The following is a 13374-nucleotide window of genomic DNA, read 5'->3' as shown; positions in this document are numbered from 1 at the left end:
TGTTTTTCATGATAGAATAAATAGTTTGCAATCAATATACGATTAGTGGAATAAAGGCGTTGTACTATTTCATTTCAACAGACGATTTTTTTTCTTGGCAATTAATTTCAGATCGTACATTTACCTCTTATGGGCTCGGCCGGATTTAGAGTCAACGGGGCCCTAAGCTATTCCAGGAATGTGGCCCCTTTTTATAGTCCGGACAAATTTATGTCGGTGGCAAAGCGGGCCCTTTTTTACGTTTTTTGTTTGTTTTTTTCCCTCCCACTATGTGTATCGTTTCCTCTGATACATAAAGTCATGTTATTATTTTCGTTTTCTAACGCTCCCGTTGTCTTTTTTTGCTTTACCTTGGGGGGGGGGGGGAGTATCAGGAGAAGCATGCAGTGATATAGCCTTTACGTTGGGTATAGAATATCACTAAGCTTAGAGGGTCCAAATGTTTCTCCCCGGAAAAAAAATTGAAAAATAGGTATAAAATTCTGCATTTTGAGGTCATATAAGGGTAATTAGAACTGCTAAAACGCCAGGAAAAAAATAGGCGAACAAAAACTTTTTTGTAAATTTACACACTCTTTTGAAAATTAAGATAATGGAAAAAAAAATTGTTCTTAGTTCGACAAATGGTTGACACTAACCGCCAGAGAAGAAGAGCGAGGGAGGAGAAATATCCTTCCAACTCATCACAAACACAACACTGAATTAATTGTAAAATGGTCAATAAGAAAAAATGCATAAAACGCTTTAAAAGATATGATGTTGAAATTTAAAAAGCAGGTATCGAGAGAGTAACAACCCTTACCGTTCAGACAATTCAGAGTTTATGCACTTGATGATAAGAAATAAAATTGAAGCATTTTTCAAGGAGTTTCAAAGATTTATTTAGTCATTTTCAAGGATAAAAACAATTAAAATTATTTAAAGCATTTCATTTCCACTTTCCAATGTCTGACGTACAGTATTATTGTGTTCCGTACAAAACAAATTGACCGTATGCAGCAGAAGCAAGATAAAAGCAAGCAATAACACAGATGTTTTTATTTGAAAACTTTTCTTTCTCTCTCTGAGGCAATATTATATTGTGTGTTTATTCTTTATACACGTTCCACTCATTTTTATGCAATTTTGGATCATAGACGCTAATAAAAGAACGTAGATTTCTCCACGTTTACCATACAATTACACGTTTACCATAGACACGATACAGGGCCTGATTTCTGAATAGGTCAACTAGGCCGTGGCCTAGGGCCCCACTCTTTAGTGGCCCCCAAATGGCTAAAACTTTTTACGCAATAGATTGTAATGTTTGGCTACAAAAGGGCCCCGAAAAAGCGTTTGGCTAGGGCATCATCACATATTAATCGGGCTATACATGTACGAAAATGCCGGAAAATCTATTTAATTAAGTATTGTTTCTAACGCTCGAACATGAGCGCACACACCCATTCCTTTGAGTTATTGAAAAACATCGATTAGCATTTAATCGACGTAAAAAGAAGTAGTGTGGGGATTCACACCAGAATTTTTATGTATTTTTTGCATAAAGCATTTATATGAAAAGATAAGGCGAAGTTTTGTAATGTCGTCATGGTATTTCTGAAATACGTTTATTTTAAAAAGAATTAAAATAAAATGTTTTTAAAAGAGAAAAAAAAAAGAATCGACTTTAAAACTACAGCTGAAAAGTGCTCTAAAAAGTAAAAAAATAATTTTATTCTTTAAATACCCCCGATAATACTTTTCAACATATTTTTTGAAATCCGCGAGAAAATGATAGGCAAAACGATACGCAACCACAATTCAAAAAACAAATATTCATTTTAATGAATTCAGGTTCTTTAATGGCATTCACAAACATTACATTAATAACAACATATTAGTGTAGTTGTGGCACAAATGTATCGTTCTTAATTTTGAGTGGGGTTTCCGAAAAATATAAACGAAATATAGTACGGAGTTTTCCCTATTATTTTTCGCCGACTTCAAAAATTACGTTTAAAAGCAGAATCGGCGGTGTTCAAATAATAAAATTATTTTTTACTTTTTAAAACAACATCCAACTGCAGTTTTAAAGTCAGTTTTTTTTTCAAAAAATATTTATTTCTAAGTATTAGTTTTTGATGTGTTTAATGAATCATGTATTATCCTCATCCAAATATTTCGAATCAAAAGAAAAAAAAAATGATTGCTCGGATCGGACTATTTCCTTAACCGCTATGGGGGGGGGGGGGGGAGCAGATCGACATTCACACATTTTCTCATTTGAAAACCCAACTTTCCAAAAATTTCAATTTTTATCTGAGTATTTAATTTTTTTTTCAGTGTTTTACGATGAATTAGGCCGTTTTTCATGTATTTATTCATTTATTTAAAACTTTTATGGGAAAGTAGGCTAAAAACCATGAATCTCAAAAAACAAACAGAAAAAAGGTCAAAATAAATAAAATAATTAAATAAATTTAAAAACTGGAAATCGGGAAAATGAGCCTGTCGGTCTGCCTGTATGTATCCCTTAGTACGTAGTCTATTTACACGATTCGCATAAAAAGACATACAAAATAAATTCTGATACTCTGAACTTTAAAACAGATTCTAGTTTTTGCTTCGATCAAAAAATATCTTCTTTGTCAAAACAGTATTTTGTCTTATTAATTATGTTTACCCCCTCATTGATTAACCATCAAAAGTTGTTGAAATAACATTTGTGAGGAATAAAATTTTTCCCGCCGCTCCACGAATTGATGCCGGAAAAACGGTTTTACAGAGATTGTCTCGAGGAATGATACCAAATCTTGCCAATACGTACTACCAAGCTGAAACAAGATTCGGAGAGTTCATTTTTTATGCCATATTTGGAGAGATACCGCCAAGTTTTGGCATTTGAGCATTTTTTCGTGATTTGATGTATTGTAGTTTTAGGAGATTTTAACGCTCGAATTCCTCAGGCGGATGAAACTTCAGTTACACAACTGAATATCCGATTGAAGCCTTCTTCAATAAATAATAGATGGAGCTCTTTTCATATCATTATTCGATGTCAGACTCAGATTCGAGTCAGCTGGCGAAATGCGTCACAGTAAGTTATGGCTTCATTCACTTCAGTGTTCCCGCACAAGATGTTAAATGCGTCAAAATGACAAAAAATAAATAAGTTAATTAATTAATTAAAAAAAATAAAAAATAAATGAAATAAAATTAAAAAATAGATAAATAATTAAATAAATAAAAATAGAAAAATAAATAAATAAAAAAAAGTCAATCATCTAGCACATATTTAGGTATTAATTTGGATTTTTTTTTTTTTTTTTTTTGGATTTTGATGTCTTGAATTCAAACTAAAATCACGAATTGCAATAAGGACGCTAATGGTTGGGTTTCTTGTTTCTACAAATGGCTCCTGTCGCAATCAAAATTGAGAAAAACCCTGTCATTAACTTGAATTCAAGACTTCAAATTAATGACAGGGACTGCGCACGGAGGCCGGTAGACCTCAAAAATAATGGGACTCCATTCAACAGTCAAGAGAAAAAAAAAAGCAATCTTGATTACCCAATAAATAAATTTGTAAAATGAAGAGAAAAGGTTCTAGTAAAGGAAAAACTAAAGTAACGAATTTAGTTCAACGGAACGAAAAATCTTTAACTGTTTCTGGTCACACCATTAAAAATTTTGCAGCCGTGATGTCCTTGAAAGTTCATGTTTCAATTTAAAAAACTGTATTTACGAAACGCAGATAAAATTCGTTAATTTAAAAAGTAGGACTTTCGACTTTTTCTTCCGCATAAACATATTTCTCGCTTTGATGATTTTTTTTTTAAATTTTACGAAGAATTTAGGTCTATTAAGGGTAACTAATTGGTTGTAAAAAAAAAAAATAAATAAAAAACAAGTGAATAACAACAGCTGAGAAAAAACACATTGCTCAAAATAATGTTCATTGTGGTAATTCTAAACTTTTTTCATTACTTGATTTTCAAATTGCTAACAAACATAAAATTATTCACCTTTTCGAAATCCTTTCCAACATTTTCCTGAGCAATAAAAATAAACTGCAACAACAGATACTGTTTGAAAAACAAACATTTCCGTATTTTGTGACAGATGCTTTTTGAAAAACAAACATTTCCGTATTTTGTGATAAATTAGATCATTAATCTTCAACTTTTAATAATAGCTTCAAGAAATATACTTAGACACAGTGAAACAATTTTCTTGTCACTTCGTTCAATATCAATGCACGGATCAATGAATAACACCTTTCCTGTTATGAAACGCTAACCTACGTAATAAATCAAAGTTTGGTCGAGCAAAAAAATATAAACGCGTTTTTTATTTTCGAATGACGTGCGCTCATTGCTCGTTCTTTCCAACTACCGGCAGCATGCAATAAAGTGACGTCACGGATTTTACCCTTCCTCCCCCGCTCTATCTCGCCGCCATATTTTTCTTGCTCTCTTTCGTGACGTCAGGGTAATACCCAGACATAAAGCTTTATTCTCTGGCAAGTCAATTCTTTCCTAGTTCTGCTACTCTGCGGTTGTGCTTAGATCCGTCTTCATACGCGTAAGTGTTTTTTCGTTTACCAACATAGTTATTGGCCTTTTTATGTATTGATCTCTGATGTTACATCATCTGAAAGTGTTTTTAATGACAAATGAATAGCTAAAATTTGAATTAATGCTTTATATATTTTACGCGCGGACATGGCACTTGTTGAATGCGGATGTTTGACAGGTTAGCGACTGCACACGTGAGTATTTCTAAATCATAAACACAAAAGTTTTCGGTGTAATTTAAACTATCACTTGCGTTCTGAAAAAAAAAAAAAAATGGGTCGTAACTTAATAATCTATTACTTCAATTCGCATTTCATTTCAGTTTAACTTTTCCAATTGAAATGTCACTTTCTCTCAATAGATCGAAGCTGTCGTTTAAGGGTGTCAGAAGGGAGCAATTGCCCCTCCCCTGACTTAAGGAAGTAAGTGTATTTACATGCCTGAGGGTATAGTGCTGAGGGGGTGTATTTTGTTGTTTTTCGTTACAATTTAACTCCGATTTAACGATTGTCAAGGGACTGGAAAAAGTTATCGTTAAATCAAGTAAATCTTTAAATCGAGGACCATAGATATTCAATGCTGTCAAATGCTTACCAGTGAAATGTATCATTTAATTGAGGAAATCGTTAAATCGAAGTTGTACTGTAATATAAATTGAGTATATCCTTTGCCTCCCCACCCCCTCCAGGAAAAATGCAATGACAGGATCGGGTTGTAAATGATTTATATCCGGAGGTTTTAATTTATCTTTTTATTTAAACAAATTTTAATTATATTCAATAGTGAATTTCTGTAATGACCTTTTCATCAAGCTTCTATTTCTTTTCCAACAAACTTTAAATTAAAAAAAAAACAGTTAATTATTACCGTAAATCGTTTCTATAAATATTCTTTAAAGCTACTTAAAAAAAATACGGTGTGCTACTTTCTGAATTATTCGTCTTATTTTGATATAATTTATAAAATTTGGTAGTTTAATTCGGAATGGTAAGTTGAAAACCCCATCTGTTGTGTTTTCCATTGATGTCTGCATTGTGTGTGTTTGCGTGAATTCAAAAGAGTAATTGTGATTTATTACTTTACAAACCTAATTGAACAGTTTTGGCAAAGTGATTTATTTATTTTTAAGTTTTAAAAAATCCTGTTAATGAATGAATGAAAAAAAAAAAAACTTCCATATTTAATTGACTGAATCACGAAAGTGTAATCTGTGTTAAAATAAAATTTGTTATAAGACCTAGGGGGTGTGTTTCATGCAAAAGGCCAGGTTATTTTTTGCGTCCGTATTATGTTTGTTGAATATTTCGAAAGGAGTAGATAATGTTGCACAAGAAAGTACTTTTTAGAGAAATGTTGTGTATAACTTAAAAGATATATTTGAATTTAAAATTGTTAATAAATTGCAAATATGGTTTCAACTTTCATAAATTATTATTTTCGTTTGAAATTGATATTGGTATCTCATCTTTTCATAAGGAAATGTAATTTTAAAACAATTTTAGTAACAAAGAACAGTGATATAATGATCAGGGTTCTTGTAAGACGTGGAACATGAGTAAAATCGATTTTATGGTTTTGCTGTGAAGTTGAAAGTATTTGATGACAGCTTGAACAAAAAATAAAAATAAATTTTGCGGTCTCCTAGTTTGTATTGGAGTTAAAACCCCTCCCAAAACTGGAGCACATTCATATTTCCCCCGTACAAATCAAGGAGGTGGGTGGGGACAGTATTTAAACTTTTCCAAGCGGGATAGGTTTTAGCAAAATATTTCACTGCTTTTAATGATCGGGAAGCAGTTTCTCAGCACTTCCAGAACTGCACAAATCCTTTTTTAAGTACACTTAAGGAGAAAAAACTTACCACACGGGATTTTCCAGCGGTGACCACTAGGGAGATTGGGAAGGGGGGGGGGAGGGATCATGACGTAGACTGTGCCATTGAAATTTTTAGAAGGGGGTGTTTTGAGGGGTATTTTCCCCTTTTGGGGGGGCTCTTGTTTTGGGGGGTCTTTGCGATATTTATGGGAGGGGGTGCACCCTTGCTCTTAAGTGGGTGGGCACCCCTGGTTTTTTTCAGACTTTTTCCCAATGGGATCGTTTCCGAAATTTTAAAGGTATTTTTTTCTGAAAGAGAATGCTTAAAAACATAGGATCTGACTATTTTCTAAATAATTTCACAAAGTTTAATATTAAAAGAAATATATTTAATCGGTGCGCTTTTATTACTTACGCTTCTGCCGATGACATCACAAATGATGAAATGTCATTCACAGAGCACAATATTTAATTTACATCTTTACCTCCGTGTACTATCAACGATATGGTTGATAGCAAGCGTAGAGAGAAATATTTAATTCGCTTCTTGATTATCATAACGTGGAACCGCAGTAGACCACTACCACACTAGACTAGTGGGTAGATGGGTAGACAGGTGCGCCAAAGTACATCATTTTATTTTTAAAATCGGACATTTAAACATTTAAAAAAGTAATTAAAATTGAAGCGTTGGGAAAATGAAAGTTTTTTCTCGCTTCATGTTATATATATATATATATATATATATATATATATATATATATATATATATATATATATATATATATATATATATATATATATATATATATATATATATATATATACTATCAATTTCAGTGACTAAAAGTAGTACTTTTGGCTGAAGGAAACAACTCCATTTTCATCGAAAGATCGAAACAGTTAATAGCTAGCATTTGGCATTCAAAAAGATATTGAGGAGAAGGTTTTTAAACGATCTCCCGAAAAAAAAAAAATAATAAAAAGAAGAAGAAATTAATCTAAGATAGTAAAACTAATGATAAATATACTGTGCTCTTTTCCCCACTTTCTTCGTTTTTAAAGTCATAGTGATAACGATGCGAATTATAAATTGTTTTTATTCAAGTACTTTAAATAATAAATTACTAATTTATAGAAACTCTTTGATTAAGTATATTGAAAATTTTCGCATTATAAATGTTTGGGAGAGAAAGAAACAATTTTCTATTTTGAAAACCACTTTCAGAACATTTTTCCGGCATTCGTTTTACCCGTTATTTGTTATAACATTTAATTGAACTTCTTTAAATGTTATTGTTCTTTTAAACATCAATTAAAAAAATAAATAAATAAACGTTTTAAATTTAATTTTGAATGTTCTAACTACGTCTCGCAATGTCAAGACTAGAGTTCGTTTTTATCGTCGCTTATATAAGTTATAGTTGGGGGGGGGGGGGGGGGGGTTATTAAACAATAACTGGATGGATTTTTTCAACATGCATTGAAATCGGGATTTAAAAGTAACAAATACGTTACCCCCCCCCCCCCCCCCCCCGTTTTTTTTCAGTAATACTAAAATTTATTACTTCACTTCCCTGATTTTACTTAATTCAGCGCTTATAGGGTTCTCAGGCTGTCACTTAAGGAGGGTCAGGAAGGGAAGATAGCTCCGAGGCTTTGATGGATCAATGAAATAAGTAGGCATATTTTAGTGTTTCAATGAAATGTACAATGAGTTCATAACTTTTTGTTCCACGCCCCTGGAAAAATTTGAATTTACGGGGTTGGTGAAACGGATTCTGTTTAAAATCTCACCTTTTTAATAGAACATAAGAGTAGACTCCCGAAAACTCGGTACTCGGTCACATTCTGGTAGGTCGAAAAGAAAAAACCACCCACGAGCAAACCTGTTGCGCGCGCATTCCCGATAACCCGCCATTTTCAAACTCAGCCATCTGCGATCCGCATTAAGCTGCGTTTTCAGAATCAAAAGGTTCTTTTTGAGGGAATTCACTTGCAACTAATAGATTATGAAACTTGCCTAAAGTGAAACGTTGGAATTCCATAGTGAGAAATAAATTTGATGAGCCTTAGTCGATCTCCCAGCAGAAAAAAAAATGAAATTAAAGTTTTATAATCTTTCTGTGTGAAGAATTGCGGAAATTTTACCCAAGTTTCTATCCATTCTAAAAATGAGGACAGTTAAATAGTTACATAAAATACACCGCCAGCTCAGTTATTCCATCCGAGGACTGCCGTTTCGTGCTTTTTAGCACTCATCAGCCAGAAATAGGAAGCAACTGAGCTGGAGGCGGAAAACCTCTTTAAGCAGCCAAGAGAGCCAAACAAACTGGTAGCTAATAGTGTTGCGGAATTGACCTTTCTCATGGTTGGGGCAAACCTAACCTGGCAGCATTGTAATGCTGCGATGAGGACCTGCGTGGCTTTCACTGCCAGGTTAGGTTTGCCCCAACTATGGTTTTTCACCCTAGGCTACAGACAATTTTCAGCGCAATCCAACAAAAATATTTTTATCGGGGGGGGGGGGGGGGATCAAACCGGCAAATTCCAGCTTGTTCACTCCTGAATTTAAATTCTATTTGCTGGTTGACCAACTGGCGTTTATAAATGTAGCCCAAAATTTTCTGCTTTAAAAACAAAATTTTTGGAAATCAAATTTCAATTACTTGATTCACAACTGTCTCTGAAATGTAATAGTTGTCTTTAATTTTTCTCTCACTTCATGATACTGAGTAAAATTTTATTCATTTTGGAAAAAAAAAAACAACTTTTTGAAAAAATAAAATCGCGGCCATACTAAGCTTTTGCAAATCGAACTTCTTCTGTAGTTTTTTTTTTATTATTATTTATTTGACACAGATTACCCCTTGAAAACTTGAGTTTGTGGGTCAGGATGTCCAATGTATTTAATTATCTTGTCGACTTTCTTCCTGCTTCATGGAATGGAATTGAAAGCTGAAGTTTTAAGCCAGTTGTAGCCTTGACTGTAGCCTTCATGGTACATCCGGCGTTGGTTGCATAATGATATTACTACTTTAACATGAAATGTAGTCCAACAAGTTTCTTACCTTTACATCTAGAATGGTGAAATTCTGAAATTACCGTTAATGGGTAATAAATAGGTCGTTCCAACTGACAGTTAACAAAGGTTACGATTGTTTCCTGGTAAAATTTGAAAATCCCATTTCCTTATTCCTAGAATAAGGAAGCTAAAAATAAACAGTTGATTATTTTATTTATTTCAACTTTTGTATTCCTCTCGTTTTAAAAAAGTTTTAAACTGCTGTAGGTTAAGAAATTGTTTTAAAAAAAATAAAGCTAAATTTAACCAGGAATGATGAATCAAACCCATATTTCACTAGGGTTGAGCTGCTTACAGGGTTTTTTTTCCCCAGGGTGCCCACTTGGGGGGGAGGGGGGGGAAGGGGCATGGCGCAGACTGGGCCATTGAAATGTTTTAGGCCGTTGTTTTCACGCACCCCACTCTATCCCCTCAAACTGCGCCTTTGAAATTTTTAGGAAAGTTTTTTAAAGTGCATATTTCTCTTTTTTTATGGCAGGGGTGGAGGATACTTCATAGTATTTCAGGAGGTCTGTACACAGGTAGTTCTCATTTTCCGAACTAAGTCTTCCTTTTAGTTTCTCTTGGTGCATACAAATTGCTGAAATTATATGCAATTTCACGTGTCATTGCAGGGGTGCCACACCCCCTAAGTGTAAGAACGCACCCCCCTCAATATCGCGGAGCCCCCGCATATAAGAAAAATATCCCTCAAAACTACCCCTCCTAAAAATTTTAATGCGCAATCTGCGCCACGACACCCCCCCCCCCCCAGGTGGGCACCCCTGCATTGGGATTTGAGAGAAAGATCTGAAAGCAGGGCGGGAAGGAGGGTCAGGTGCTTAGCAAGCATTTGTTATCACCAAAATTGCAAAGTGAATCATGTAACCTCCTTTGCTTGGTGCGTTTCGAAGACTTAATCATTCATTATTCCTTTTACTTTTTCATATTAAACAATTTTCGCTCAACTAATTTAAAAACAGGAGTTAGCAGTATCTACGACTTTAAGATCATACATCGCCCCCGAGTGACCCCCTGTTCCATCCAAAGAACATACAGAAATGCATATCTAGATTGTCTTCTGGAGGAGTAGTTTCATGGCGTTTAAGCTTCTCAAGCTACATTGCGGAAAAACAAAATTACGTAATTTCATTTAAAATAAGATCACGTTATTGATTTTCCCTTGTTGTCACCATCTCAAGGCAATCTCAATGCATCAAAAGGAATTGTTCAAATTAGGTCACTAGCGCAGCCAGAAATTTACCTTCTGGGGGAACAGCAATAAGTCCTTATATATTTTTCAATATCAAATTATGATTGGCAAAATGGCTGAGTTGGGTGCTCCAGGGTCCCCGGGTATCTACCACTAATTATGGTTTAACCAGTTAGATGGGACCCTGAAGACCTGATTTTTTGATCTACTTATGCAAACTATTGACCACTGTTCAGTGTTTAGTCCTTATGAGAAATGTTTTCTGACTTTGCTATGAACCAGAAGATGATGCTTGTGTAAGGAAAGAGAGAAATGACGAATTAACTATTAAAATGGCATTTTTATTTTTAAATCAGAAATGTGAGAACTGGTTGTTCGAAAATTGGTGTGCTTTTAGGAAGTATCATCTTCTCACGTGCATTCAAGGCTGCTTTCAAGAGGTTCCTGGCCATCGCCATCAGGGTCACCGAACCGTCTGCATTCGGCGCGTTCGTTCACTTCAATGCACGCGACTGAGATTTAACTTCGCCATTTTGTTTTCGTTTACTCCTTAACCCATTCGATGACCAGCCCGAAAACCCTTAACGCGCATGCCGCAGATAACGAAACGGAGTTGCTTTTTGCTACGTTGTAATAACACTTTTCTCCCCATTTTGCTATCGGTATTTTAATGTTGTTTTTGCTGTTCAGCTTGCATTCGAAAATCGCTTCGCTTTATTTGTTTTTAAGCGCTGAATTAAATAGTGCAATAAAATACAAGGTTGCTAATATGTGCTGAAATATTCATACATTTACGCAGTACATAACAGGAAAATAAGAAACAATAGAGGATTGGACGAAAAGAAATTATTTTCATAACACTAATAATTTTATTAATTTATTTTTCTTTTTGCTTTTATCTCAGTATATCTTTTTTTTCTTTTACTGTTAAACGTAAGATGATCTATCTTTCAAAAGGCCTCAACAAAACATTCTTCAAACAATTGACTGATCGATCCAACGTGTGAGCAAGCGGACCAAACGCTGGAGGATAAAAAGTATTCTTCGGTGCCTTTTGATATATTGTGACACTTCAAAACGACCAATAAACACAGAACCCTTTGATGGCAGGACTATGGTCGACTTTTATCGTAATTCAGGTGACTTTTAAATCCCTTCTGAATGCCCAGATATCAGTTGCTCAAGCGTGGGAAGTATTTTAAAGATAAATGATTACAAAAGATCAAAACTTGCGGCTAATCCCCTATTTCCCTAAAGGATACTTTTGTGCATGCAACTAAAAGCCCCCAGCTGAGAGAGGAATAACTAGACCGACTGGGAGGTCTGTATTCTCCAAGGACCCTCTTTGCAAACATCCGAGCAAGTTAGTTCCATTCAAAGAATGGTCAGAAGGTTTTAGTGTTTTGTCGTCAACCCTTCCACATTATTTTCTTACAACAAAACAGTTTAGCTCAGAAAGGAATTTCAAAGCAAGCTTTTATGCTTATATGACGGAACATGTCTTCAGAAGGAAAAAAAAAAAAGGAGATCTTGCTTGAAATCGAGTCGGATTTTAAATCTTTTTTTTAAACATACTTGGATAAATTTAAGTTAGTTTCATAGGATTATTTACTAATTATGGCAATTTGATTATTGAAAAGAAACCAAATATTTAATTTATATTTTTAAAATCTCATAAAAGAAGGTACAATTAAAACATTGGAGCTATTTTAAGACAATAAATAAAATCTGAAAAAGAATGGGAGAAAAGGAATGTTTTGTTTCTTATGAGTAAAGCGTACAAAAAAAGAACTCAAGATATTATCATTTTATTCGTACTGTCGTATCTGTTTTATGTTTTACATAGTCAACTTTTACGTATAGTCAATGCGGTCGTCTTTTTTTTTTTTCGTGAAATAAAAAAATATTCAAAACCGTATCACTAAAAATCCATCAAAGGGTGCCGCGAATATAAAAAGATATAATTTACGTTTCAAAATATCATGATTTAAAAATAAATAAGCACTAAAAATAATAATAGTATACAAATAAATAAAAAGCGTAGTAAACACATTATAATAATAAAAAAAAACGTACTCGTACAAAATTAAGATACGTAAGATAATTTTTAAAAAAATATTGCGTAAAATAAATTATAAAATTTGAGGATTATGAACAATTTAGTGAAGGATACTTGCGTAAGAAGGTGGATTTTTGATAACAAGAAAAACATATTTCTGTTTATTTGCTTTATTCAGGCATAGAAATATTGATAAATATGTAAGGAAATATTTTCACACTTGTTCATCAGGAGTTCAAATGCCAGAATGCTAAGAAACAAAGCTTCCACGAAAAGATAAAAATATAATGCCTGATTATTTGAAGCATTATACGTGTCCCATCAAAGAGTACTTGAAAAGTTAATATCTTAGTAAAATAAAATAAATTACAACAAGTTCTGTGAAATACTATAAGTTACATCCCTTTTGTCTAAGAAAAGAGCTTGATTACCGCTCCCCCAAAAGCTCCAGAACCCAACAGAGAAGCGCAATAACAGGGTTCTGCTCCTGGAAGGATCGCCGACACATATTCGGCCGAAGCAAAAACTGCTAGAAACGCCGTGACGACACAGGATCGTCGAGGGCAGTTAGGAACCATTTTCTTGCGACGAGCCTGAATCGGCCGGGGCAGTATTAACACAAACTGCGCGGCCGATCCTGTATCGGCCGGGGCAAGGAATGGGTTAA

The 13374-nt window shown here is 34.1% G+C and overlaps 1 protein-coding gene across 5 annotated transcripts in view; it reads left to right on the top strand.

Moving 5' to 3' along the window:
- Positions 1–13374, top strand: part of LOC129233727 (uncharacterized) — a 36756-nt gene that overhangs the window by 7930 nt on the left and 15452 nt on the right. Inside the window, exon 1 of one of the 5 annotated variants that reach the window (XM_054867714.1) lies at positions 4415–4563. The exons of 2 other annotated variants lie outside the window; for them this stretch is intronic. The gene's annotated coding sequence lies outside the window, so the exon portion shown is untranslated. Of the gene's footprint in view, positions 1–4414; positions 4564–4611; positions 4751–4819; positions 4979–13374 lie in introns of those variants that run through there. 2 more of the 5 variants (XM_054867736.1, XM_054867728.1) reach the window with 2 other exon arrangements.

The sequence above is a fragment of the Uloborus diversus genome, chromosome 1, assembly GCF_026930045.1.
Source record: "Uloborus diversus isolate 005 chromosome 1, Udiv.v.3.1, whole genome shotgun sequence".
Lineage (NCBI taxonomy): Eukaryota > Metazoa > Arthropoda > Arachnida > Araneae > Uloboridae > Uloborus > Uloborus diversus.
This window is presented reverse-complemented; position numbering and strand designations above follow the sequence as displayed.